Below are 12805 nucleotides of genomic sequence, written 5' to 3' on the forward strand. Positions count from 1 at the left end.
TAGGTTTATTCAGCGTTGACCAAACGAATATACTTCATGATACGGTGCTGAAATTTGTGGCACGAAAGTTTAACATATGCATAGAATACCATTTTTCTAGATCTGGATTTGTGTAGCGCCTCTCTCGAAAAAACTTCAGAGCTGCATAAAAAAAAACAAAACAAAAAAAATCTACTTTGTTGGTAAATTTACTCCGTTGAGAGAAAAAAACTTTCTCTGGATTGTGAGTTTCTGATTCCGTTTACTATCAAAGCAGGTGTTTGTTTTAAAGCTGTCAGCGTTCCGACTTGTTTTAATAAGTCAAAGCCTAGCCAAACCTAGCCGAGCCAATTTGTCTCGGCTTGGAGTTCTAAGTCTATTTGGCTCGGCTTTCTAGCTTAGGTTTGATGAAGTTATATGTCGAAAATATAATTAAAAAACTAAAAACTTAATTTAAAAAATAAAAATTTTTATTTAAAACTAAAAATTTAATTATAAAAGTAAAAACTCAGTTTTAAAACTAAAAATTTGATTCTATGCTTTTTGCTTTTTATTACATTTTTTGGTATTGCTAATTACATTCTTTTACAATTTAACCTTTATTTTATGTGTCTATAAATTTATATTGCTATCAAAATATATGCAGATCGAATTAGATGCGATCAACGCCGAGCTGTCACTAAGTCGGGAATGATAAGGATCATCGCTTCAAACAAATAATGATTACATGCAATCTTTCTTTTATCATAAATTTAAATGGTTAGAAAGTCAAATTTGATGTAATTGGTTAAAATCAAATTTTACGTAGCCTTAGATTTCTTATACTCATTGAAATATGTAAAAATGGAAAATGTTCTAATACTTGCTTTTAATTATACAAAGCCTGTCATAAAATCAGCAACGTTATTTTATCGGTAATTAAACAAATACTTATTTAATCATTAAAATAAAATAGAAAAATAATCCACATCTCTCCACAAAAATGTAAGAATGGGAATAGTTAGCAGTGTTGGTCAGGGATATAGCAGTCAGATGGTTGATTCACTGTCAAATACAAATTTTTTTAGATAACCAAAAAATTTCCAACGACGTGTTTTTTGTCCATTTTTAAAAAGCTTAAAATTTTATTGCATTCAGTATTCTGCAGAGGTGGACATGGGTCTATTTTTACTGACCCAACCCAGCCCCTCACTCACTCAGCCCATCCCACCCCATAACCACGAGTCGCAATTTTAACCAACAATCAAACTTTTCAAATAATATTTAAAACACAGAACTCCAAAATAGGAGCTCATATTTGAAATAAAAAACACTTGTAAGGTAATCACACTGCAAGTGTCAAAAATAACATGAACAAAAAATTCAAATGTTACTAATATTTTACTTAGTTTTTTTCTTTGGTTCATACTCACTGTTCCACAATGAGTGAAAGCTAGACTTTATCAATATCTATTATAAAAGCTCAACAATCTCATCTAATTAATTCAAGTTCTTCAACTTTTCGTGCATACAGACTTGATCGAGCATCTGTGACTGTGCGACCGACTGAACAGAAATCTCTTCAGATTGCGCAGATGCGTTACACTCGACTAGCAACGTTTTAGTTGAGAAAAGTGCAAACTTGGCAAATCAAAATCACACAAACCTCTCAAACTCAGCAAATTAGAATCACACAAACCTCTCAAATGAAGCTAAATTTCTTCTGAATCTGCCATACTTGTAAATAAAAATAATTTTCTCGATCGGAAAAAAATTAACTTTTACCCAACGGAACAATCACAAAAAGAAAGAGGAACCGATAGACTAAAGACACAACAATATAACTGCGATACAAAATACACCAAATGTAAACTAAGTGAATTGTTTGTTAAAAAATAAAAAAAATTGCAAAAAGAAATTAATTTCAATAATAAAAAATTGAAAACGTTAATTCAACCCAATCCAACACACGCAACTTCAAAAAATTTGGACCCAATCTAACCCAACCCATGGGTTTACCCAACCTACGTCCACCTCTGGTATGCCGTATGGTCAAAAAAGGCGCACACAAAGGCGGGCTTTAGAGCTGAAAACCCCTACACAATGGAAATTTTAACTAGGGTTAAAGCTAAGTTGGATAAAATGTTCATAAATTTGGATTGGAAATAGTTTCAGCTCTCCCCACAACAATAAAATATAGCATAATAAAAAAACATGATCGGCAACTTTTAAAAAAAAATTAAAGCCACTTTTCCACAACAAATTTTTAACTACGTCACATACGGCCAACTAATGCTGAAGCAGTATTTTCAAATTTTTCCTTTTTTTTAGGGCGTTGATTTAATTATTGTTGTTAGTACTGATCGCCTGGTGCACTGGTCAATCTTTTCAAGAACGTTGTTTAAATTTTGTTTAAAATTGATTAAACGCCAGATAGCAAATAAATACAGATCTCATCACAAAGTCTTACTCAAACATGTTTGGCGGATAGTCACATATGAGTGATGACATAAGTGAATGTGGTTCAGTCTAATTGTAATAAAATGCACATTGCTATATTCTGTTGAAAGTCTGTTTAAACATTTTCACTAATAACTAAATAAAATGGTTTAATCAAATCAAATTAAATTAATTTTTTGAATTAAAAAATATAAAACATCAACATTTATAATAATAACAAAAATTTTAAAAAATTGTAATAAATATTGCAAAGCTTCTTAACTTTATGAAACTTCTTGTTGAAATAAAAATTAAAAAATTTTATTTGGAATAACAATCGATTATGGAATAAAGTTATTCAATATTATAAACGGTCATCAGATTGTCGCAAATATTTTTATTTATAAAAATGTATTCCGGTTTATTTCAGCTTATAGTTTTCATTTTGTTTCCCGCTCTAGTAAATTCCGGATATTCTTATTTCAATTCAAATAGCTTGAAAAACAGTTTACATGAATCATCATATTGTTGATGCAAAATATGATGGCCGCAATAATGTTTTTTGTTCATAGGTATTAAATAACATTTAAACAAATCTACCTAACTTAATATATTCATCAGTGTGTCGGGGTCGGATGAAAAATATCCGACTCCGACCTCTCAAAAATTTCCGGCTTCGACTCCGGGTTTTGAAACTTTTGTATCCTAATTTCACCTTATTACCACTACTAAAAAAACACTGAAAAACATTTAAAAACAGTTTTTCGTAGTAAAATTACTTTATTTTTACTACGTTTTAAAACATGCTGAAAACAAATTTTAACTTTTGCATCATAATTTCACCTTATTATCACTACTAAATAAAAGATACTTTAAATAAACGTTTAAATTCGATCAATGTAGATGTTTTTCTTAGAAAATTACTTCATTTTTAAGTTATACAAAATACGGAAAAAATGATGCGATTTATTGAAATTATTTGCATTTATTTTCAGTATTATTATATTCATTATCCGACTCCGACTCCGGATACATATTTATTTTATAAAAAACATGATCTAAAAAAATTTTAGTAAAAAATAAAAATTATTTCACTCCAACTCCGGCCCCTTAAAAAATTCCGACTCCCGACTTCGGCTAAAATCTCCGACCAACTCCGACTCACTGTTTTTCACAATAAAAAAGAGAAAGTTGTGTGATCATTCGAAAATAAAAATTCTAATCATTAATTGCAAGAATTTTAAACGACAGTGCTTCAAAAATAATTTCATAACATTTTTCAAATGTCAAAAACTCTAAAGAAAATATTTTTTAAAATGTATTTAAAATGATTTTGAAAGTGCCGAAGTTGTAATTCATGAAAAATTTAATTAGTTTAACATTATTGAGACATTTTAAAAACAAAGCAGTTTTGATAAAAAAAAAAATTTGGCTACAAGTGCTTTGTGGACTACACGGGCAACCTTTGCACGCACGCACGCACTTCAATCGTACATCTTCATATTAATAAATGTAACAAACTTGCACGTTAATGAATGTCAGACTTTGAAGCGTCATGCACGTTCATTCTCCGATCATAGATACACTCGGCATTCACACAAAAATTGTCAAATCTGTTTTTAGAATATTGGTGCAGATGCATTCTCATTATCACCTAGTATTGAATCGCGTTAAGATGCAACCCGGTCACTGAGAAAATTTTATTTAAAACTGGTTTAAAGAAGTTCCAACAAAAATTTCATAACATTTTTCAAATGTCAAAAACTCTAAAGAAAATATAGTTTTATATGTATATAAATAAGATGATTTCGAAATTGCGCCGGCGAAGTTGTAGGTTTAAAGAAGTTTGTCGCGTACTTGCATTGGCAATCGTCTGAACTGCCTGGTACACGTTGCTGTCATTTCCATTATTTTTCATAAACATTAAATGATAGAGTTGGCATAAAGATTCAAATGAATGTTAACGAAAGATTCAAGTGAAAGTTTTAAAACGATTTAAAATGGTTATAAATAGAAACATCCCAACTTTTTGAGTCTAAGATTGTCACCATGTATGAAGTTTTAAACATTGACTAACATTTTACAAATCAAAATTCTGGTCGTTAGTAACATAAACTGAAACGACTTCATTGTTTTCATATAGAACAAAATCAGCAAATGTCTAGATCTAATAAGACAAATTTAAAAATATTTTTTCTAAATTACAAAATAATTTTGAATTTTGATCACACACCTCATATGTTCGTATTTAAACTTTGGCATTATTTTTTGTTGCAAAGATATAAAAACATACTCTAACCGTTATCAAGCAGCAAAATTTAAAAAACGTATTTCAGATACAAAAATGTATGTAAGTTTTAGATTAATTTGATAAACTAGATATCTTAACAATATAAAATCTATATTTTTTGAAAACTTTGACATCTCAATATAACTCAATTAAATTTTCAGGCGGCCTTGTTGTATGAGCGGATGACAAGCAAACATTGCACCAATTTTTACATGGGTATATTTCTTTTGTACGGTTCAAAATGTTGGTCAAAATTACCTGACCACCACACTGCGTTCAACCACGTTCGATCACGTTTGACCACGTTCAGATCTAATTATTAATTTACAGTCTTCAACATTCTTTACAGCGTTGCTTTTAATCATTCAACTTAACTGATGGTTTTCAACTTTAGTTTCATATCCAAGTGTGGAAATGATACATGGATGGATGCATAGATGGATACGTGGATTGGTGGTAGAATGAAAATGTGAGTTGATAGATGGATGAATGTGTGGATTGGTGGAGGGATGAATACGTAGGAATGGATGACAGGCAAACGCGGCAGATCAATTTCCACGCCAGCAGCGCATAGCATGCTCGTAAATTTTATCAGCTTACATAAAAGTTTGTACAGTTGAAAAAATTTTTGCTTTTTAGTTGAATTTGAATGTTTGACCTAGCAAAACAGTAAATAGGAATGAAATTAATGAAGTGATTATGGGATTATTTTTGGTACAATATGAATATAGAAATACGTATTTGAATGTTTGGGATGAGTTATAATTTACATTACAATGAACCTTGTGAGTACAATTTTATTGAAATGTTTTGCTTTGTAAGGAAAGCGCGTGCACTGTGAAACAAACATCCGAACACATTCATACAAAGGGTTTGAATAATTGATGAAAGAATTATACGTCCAATATAATAGCGAGTGAACAATTATTTCAAGATGCAGTGGCAATGGCAGCGTTTATTGCGTTGAACCTTTGCATACGAACAAGTGAAATTTCACGGGAATGCGGTAATACTGCTGACTAGTCATTTTGTGATTTAGGGGAGGACGTGCGTGCTATTTTGGTGTTATGTAGTAGGAAGCGAAGATTTGATTAGTTAAGGAAAGGCATGGTATATCATTAGCGTTATCGCTTAGTAGTTCGATAAATAATTGATGACTTTAATTCCGCACCATAATTTTTGTCGAATTATTTCATGCAAATGCAACATATTATTTCACATCTCGAATCTATGAAATTATATGTATGTTTGAATTTTAGAAAACTAAAATTTAAAATAATAAGACGCTTACATATTTGAAAGTTATTAAAACCAGTTTTTCTAATAATTACAAAAGTGCTTATAATATTTCGCGGATGCAAATGACAGCAAATGTATTCAGATCGAGTGATCCAACTATCAATCTCTTAAAATTTTACATGCGGTGTAATTTTTTGTACACGCACCGACACATATCACACACATGAACATAAATATATAAATATTTTTATATGTATGTATGTTTGTAAGTATGTATGTATGTTTGTAAGTAAGTATGTATGTATGTATGTATATATATATATATATGTATATATTGTATTGTTTGTATTGTAGATTTGTAGAGTGCCTCTATTGAGTTATCATCAGAGGCGCTAATTGTGCTTCGTTTTGTTGAAAAAATTATGTTTCAACCAGCTTCTGAACACCTGACTTATGACGTTAGTATCAACTTTTAGGTCAAACGGTAATGACTTCCAAGTCTTGACTGCTGCAACAGAAAACCTTTAAGCACCAAAATGAGATGTTTTGAATGGAGGACAAACAAGATTTTCGTATTTTGTCAATCTCAGTCTATTTCTTTCAGGAACATTTGAAACTAGGTTTAACATCTCTTTCCAATAAAACCAGAGATCGGCAAACTACGGCCAGTGAGCCGCATGTGGCCAAGCCATTTTATGCTAATTTTATTTTATTTTACCTCTAAAAGTTAAATAGTTTTCAATGCGGCCCTCACAGCCAAAAGTTTGCCCATTCCTAAGTTAGACAGTTTTATGCCATGAAAAATATTTCAGACCGTATTTTGTCTTCCACTGATATCCAATGAAGTTCTATTTTTTTAATCAGAAACGCCGTCAAAATTAGAGACTCGAGCAGTTAGTCTAGCGGCAGACCTCAAAACCAATTGAATAAATGTCAGTTAACTTTCATTCACACCGTACAGAATTGAATTGCAGTAATCAATCTGCGTACAAAGCTGGTCACCAGAGATCTTGTAAACTCTTCTGAGAGATATCGTCTGATCGCTCTTATTTTATGACGTTGGTAAAAGGATCGTTGACAGATCTTCCAAAGAATATATCTTGATTGGTCGAGAACGAGGCCTAGATCAACAACTGGTTCTTTGAAATTATCCACATTTTGTAATCTGCGCTGACTACCAAAGCACATTTATCTGATTTTAATGTTGTTGAATTTTACATTCACTCTTCTACAGCCTTTATTGAGTCTGAAACGGTTGCTGATAATTTACTCATCGATTCCTGTGAAGTGAAAACGTACAACTGCGCATATATGTATATATATATGCGTGTGTGTGTGTGTGGTAGCATTAGTGTGTGGTGTGTTTGGTGTGTGTTTTGTGGTAGAAAATGTATTCCGAGGTACATCTCCTGAATATATCGGACTCGAGTACATCCCATACCGACTTAAAACCTCCTCGACATTTGGCCCCTGTTTCTCACGCTGACCCGCCGTTAGGCATTGCTACACGGAAGAGGATCATAGCTATATGCTATTCCTTCAGTTTTTGAAAACCGCAACATTTGAATATCTACCTTCTATCTTTGATTATTATTTGATCTTTGCCTTTCCTTTATGCGCAGATTATGGAGAACGTCAAACGCGAATGCATCAGTTACATGACAAGCAATTTTTGATGAAAGGATGGCTATCACTATGTTCTCTGGTTGGGTTTTCTGTTGGAAAACAGTTTCCAAGTTTGCTCTCTAAGAATGTTGAAACGAGGACACTCAAATAATACGTGTTTTGCATCTTTATTAACTCCTGGGAAGTATTGGCATTCCGAAAATACATCATGCCCAAAGCGATGGAAATATGCTCAAAAACGTCGATGTCCCTTAAAACATCTGCGTCCGGTAATAGTAAGCCTCACCATGGTTTTGGTGTAAACAATCATTTATTTGAGGTATTAGACGGTATGTCCACCTCCCAGCTGTTGCAGATTCTCACTGCATTTGCCATCGGTGCACGCTGTGTTGTCGCTCTTCTAATTTGAGTTCATCTGTGTTCAAAGTAGTTGTTCTTTTTTTGTCGATATAAAGTTTTCCTTTCTTTGGCCAGTTCCATAATAAGCAACATACCAGCAATCACACAAATCGCAACTTCGGAAACCGTGCGGAAGACGCTGGCAACTTTCAAAGCATTTCGTCGATACACCGATGAGAGTTTTCGTTGTGGGTCATGGGTTTTAAGTGTATCAGCCCAGACTGGAATTCCGTATGTTAATACCGAATTAACAACAGACGGCAGTAACATTCACCTGTTCTCTTTTGGACCTGCCACGTAAAGCATTATTCGTGATAAGGCTTTCTTCACTTTTGCTGCTTTGTGGTGGCTAACGTGTTCCACTTGCTGTTTGAAGTTTAGTGTGTGCGTTTGCGTGTATGTGTGTGTGATACAAACCGCAAAATGCTCATCACCAGAGATAAATACGTGTTTATTAGTCACATCTTATTAAATTATTGTTATTTTTAATTGATTATTTAAATAATAACTGTTAATAAATTGCTAATTTTATTGTTATTTTGAATTAGTGATTTTTAAATGTTATAGTAATAACATGAAAAAACACAAAATTGCAATTTTAAAAACAAAGTTACAGTTTGTCTATTAAAATAATAGAGAAGAAAAACATCATTAATAAAATAGTTTGACATAAAAACCAACTTGCTTGAATTGAAATGGTCCTACAATTAAGAAAACCTTAAAGATAACAAACTCTTTAAATTATTTTGTATAAATAATATTGAAAAAACTCCATTAACCAGTTTAAAAGAGCAGAATAATAAAAGATGAAAAAAATTTGGATTGTACGTAGAGATTGCAGCAGGACTATTGAATGCGTAACGCGACTGCTCGCCTAAATTATTATAGACGAATTGTGCAGTTCATAGAGTCGTATTATTTTGATCGATCTATGCACAGATTGCAAAGTTTTCATAGTATCATAAAAAAAAGCATGAAAAAATTTATCCAATTTTTTACAGATTATAGGAATTTGCGAGAAGAATTACTTTGAAATATCAAATTATTTCTCACGATCATGACATTTATAGTTCGGTGGACATTTCTGTGTGTGGTCTTACGATGTGATGATAATAAATAATAAAATTAGTAGTAATATATAATATTTCATTTAATTCAAATTTATTAATAAATAAGGCATACTTACAATGTGTACATTATAATGTCTAAAAAAAACTCTTAGCTCGTAGTCGGGGATAAGTACAATTTGATGGCAAAATCACAGATAAAATAAATTTGTTTATAAATTAGTTAGTCATAAAATGCCAATTAATGGTAGTTTAAATTTATTGTCAATTGAAACGTTTGGAAAAATAATAATTAATTTACTTTGGTTAACATTTTCATTTAAGTTTTAAGGTTTCCTTAATATTCATTTATCTTGCTGAATTCTGAGCAAACCAGGTTGGTTTCGTGGCAAATTGTGAACTCTTGAACTTCAATTGTCCACATGTATTATAGAATGGGTACGTCAGACCGTAATGTGTGGAAGATGCATGTTAAAGGATGAGTTCCTTCTACTCTTGTACTGCATAAATAAAATAAATTGAATATACAACTGGACTTATAACATTTATTGGTCTACCTGGTTTTACAAAAAAGCATAATTGAATGCCACCTTGCGTCATCTGAAGAGATTGACATTGGCTGACAGTTGCTGTATCAAGCATTTTCTGATTAATTTATAAAAAGTAGAAAAAATATCTTGCAGTAGAATGAGAACACTTTTATTTTCCAAAAAACTACTGCAAAAAATAAAATCTAAAATTGTTAAATATTCTGCTATGCTCGCTCGTTTTAAATGAGTGCATGGAGAAATAAAATCAGTGTAAAATTGTGTTCAGTTCGAATGCTTATCACAATTAATAGCGTACGATGACGATATGACAGAATTAAGTAAACTGTTGTAAAATTGTTTCAACCAAACAATATCAACTAAGGACAATCTAAAATATATGGTGAAATTTCAAATGTGTTGATTATTATTTTTGGACTTTCTAACTCGTCTGTCAAATTGCTATACAGGTTTTGAGTATTTCAACAATTTATGTTTTATAGATTTAATGAAGTTCAATTTGTGGCATATCGTTAATTTTAGTATTTCATTGATATCAACACGTTGAAGAACAACGTCGGACGAAACGATTTAAAAGAAGACGAAATTGGGCGATATTTGTTGCAGTCACTAAATACCAACCAAATGAATCTATTTCTATATTGTGAAGCAGAAAATTATTGAAGATGTAAAAAACGAAGTATTATGGCATAATGTTTTATTCAACACCTAATACATCTTACTAAGACCAATTAAGTCAGATTATCAGATATGTCAATATCAAAAACAAAAATGTAGAGGTCGGAAAATCGTTATTAGGATTTATTCCTCTTGCCGGAAAGAAGGCTATTGATATCACACAAAACATTGTAGATATTATTAATGAAAAGGATTTGGATGTAAATCTAAGGGACCAAGGCTTACGAAATTGCATGAGTTTTAACAAACAACTAATACAAAATATTTGTTTAACTTAATAATTTTAAAACATTGTAATTAAATTGAATTGTAATTAAATTGTATTGCTTCAGCCCATTGATAAGATAACAGATAGCGCATGATTTAGTTATTGGGTCAGTTGTTGCTTCACTTTTGTACTACGTTCTTAAAAATCCTAAAGTTTCCTTAGTCCAAATGATCATTCATTTCGATGTGTCTAGTAGAATTGGTTTGTCGTTATTGGTCAACGTTCGAAAAAACTGTTTATATGTGCCACACTCTCTCATGCCAAACGAACGGCCTTTGGCAATCCTCATACTTATTCCAGTTGCATTGCACCAGTTCTGGTTCAGGTTTGTCAATCATTTTTGGGCACTATCTTTGCTGTTTGCAATGATAACCTCGTGTCATCGGAGAATTGAAGTCAAGCTCTAGTCTTTAATAAAGCTGTAAGCCTTCATGTGTAGACACGCCGTTAACTTTTTCTTGTCAACTAATAAAATTAGGGGATTAAAGCACAGATTGATGAACAGCCATGAGAAAATGGGATAGAACGTTGATGAATTTACACGTTTTTGATCATGTGCGTTACCATTTGAGTTTATTCGGTCAAGTCATCAACTTCAGGTTAGAAAACTTTTTGAATGTTAGAATATTAGATTGCTCAACAAAATTGTACATTCTGCTATTAATAAATGAAAACAATTTTAGTTAGCGATGGTTGCAGTATTATTGGAGTGGAAATGTGAAGGGCTGTTGGCATTTTTTTTTTTGTAAATTAGTATAACATGATGGAACTATGGAAGATGACTTAATAGAGAATAGTTCCAAGTATTTGGAATTTTTTAAATGGAATAATTGAGATTTGATCGAGTAGCTTGATATTTACGAATTAATAAATGTTGAAACTTTGTTGTAACTAGCGTGTTTGTGTTACAATGGCAGCCTAAGAAGTTTGGTGATCCAAATCCAGTTTGGCAGCTGATGTTTGTCATGGCGAGTGTCACCGAAGATGAAGTAGTTTTTGCACATGGTGACGTTCAATAGCGGGCTCAAGCTTTTAGTTGAATTAAATAAAAAAGCAAAACTACAAAATCTTTTGGTGCTAATCTCTGGTGCAAAAACCTGGTGCTAAACCATCAGGATCGATGTTTGAGTAGGTTAGTTGTTGACGTTTTGCGTCGGAATATTTTGTCGACGGAAATCTTGATCTCAATGTTTATTGATTCAGCTTGTTGATAGTTGTTGGCCCAACAATTTCAGTTGATTTCTTCTTTTAACAATTTAACAGATTTATTCACGCTGCCGTCTGGTTTCCTTTTTTGATTGACGATGCTGAAGTTGTAAGAAAGTAGTCGTGCGCCATGGTTTAAAACGCAGTTGTAAAAATCATTTAATTTATCAAATTTCGGCAGCGTTTGCTGATGAGTTTGAAAATGAACGTTAATCTCCAACTGTTGAGCTTGGTTTCATGAAAGTCGAATTTAAAGGAGAGGTTTCTGTTGTCGACTTCGACTTTAGGCGATAAAAATTTTCAGTTGCCAGACATTTGGCAATGTTAGAGAGGGTGATGGCGACGACCTCACGTTTGCGTCGTGTTCTGCTACGAATAGATTGAGGTTTTCGAGTTTTGAGCGTTTTTGTTCTTGCAGAACCCGCAACGACATCGAATTAAATTATTTCAACCCATTTTAACAGAATAAATTTTTTAATTTATAATTTAAAATGTCAGAATATCCGTTAGAAATTGCAGGCGAGTGTAGTGCTGACGTCAGTTAGCAGTGTTTTTCGTATAACGCCAGGAGTGTCGACCAATTTTAACAAGCCATTCATTGTAACATGGACACTTAGTTGCGATAACCGGAGAAATAAAATTAAAAGAATATAAATAACTAAATAAATTAAGAATTTTTAAAATATCGCCAATTTCTTACAATTCAAAAAACGGTATGAATTGATTTAAAAGCATTAAAAAAACAAAAATTTTGTGGGAACAGTTGAGTTGAACAAATTTGGACAACTCTCGCATTACGCGTGCATAATAGTGTAAATAAAATCAATCAATCAACCAATCAATTGACCAGTCAATTAATCGATCGATCAATTAGTTTTCCGACGATCGATCACATAACAATCCCAAGCGATAACCAAAAGCCACGGCAGCTCCGTAACAAAAAAACTCATTTTAACTTGCAGAAGTTATTAATAGAATTGTTCAATGCCACTTGTGATCAAATTAACAAAAAAATTAATCTAAGAAACCCTCACTAAAAACACTGTCTTATCAATAATTAACCATTTCAGCTTGACGTAACAATCCA

This window comes from Helobdella robusta, assembly GCF_000326865.2.
Source record: "Helobdella robusta unplaced genomic scaffold HELROscaffold_4, whole genome shotgun sequence".
NCBI lineage: Eukaryota > Metazoa > Annelida > Clitellata > Rhynchobdellida > Glossiphoniidae > Helobdella > Helobdella robusta.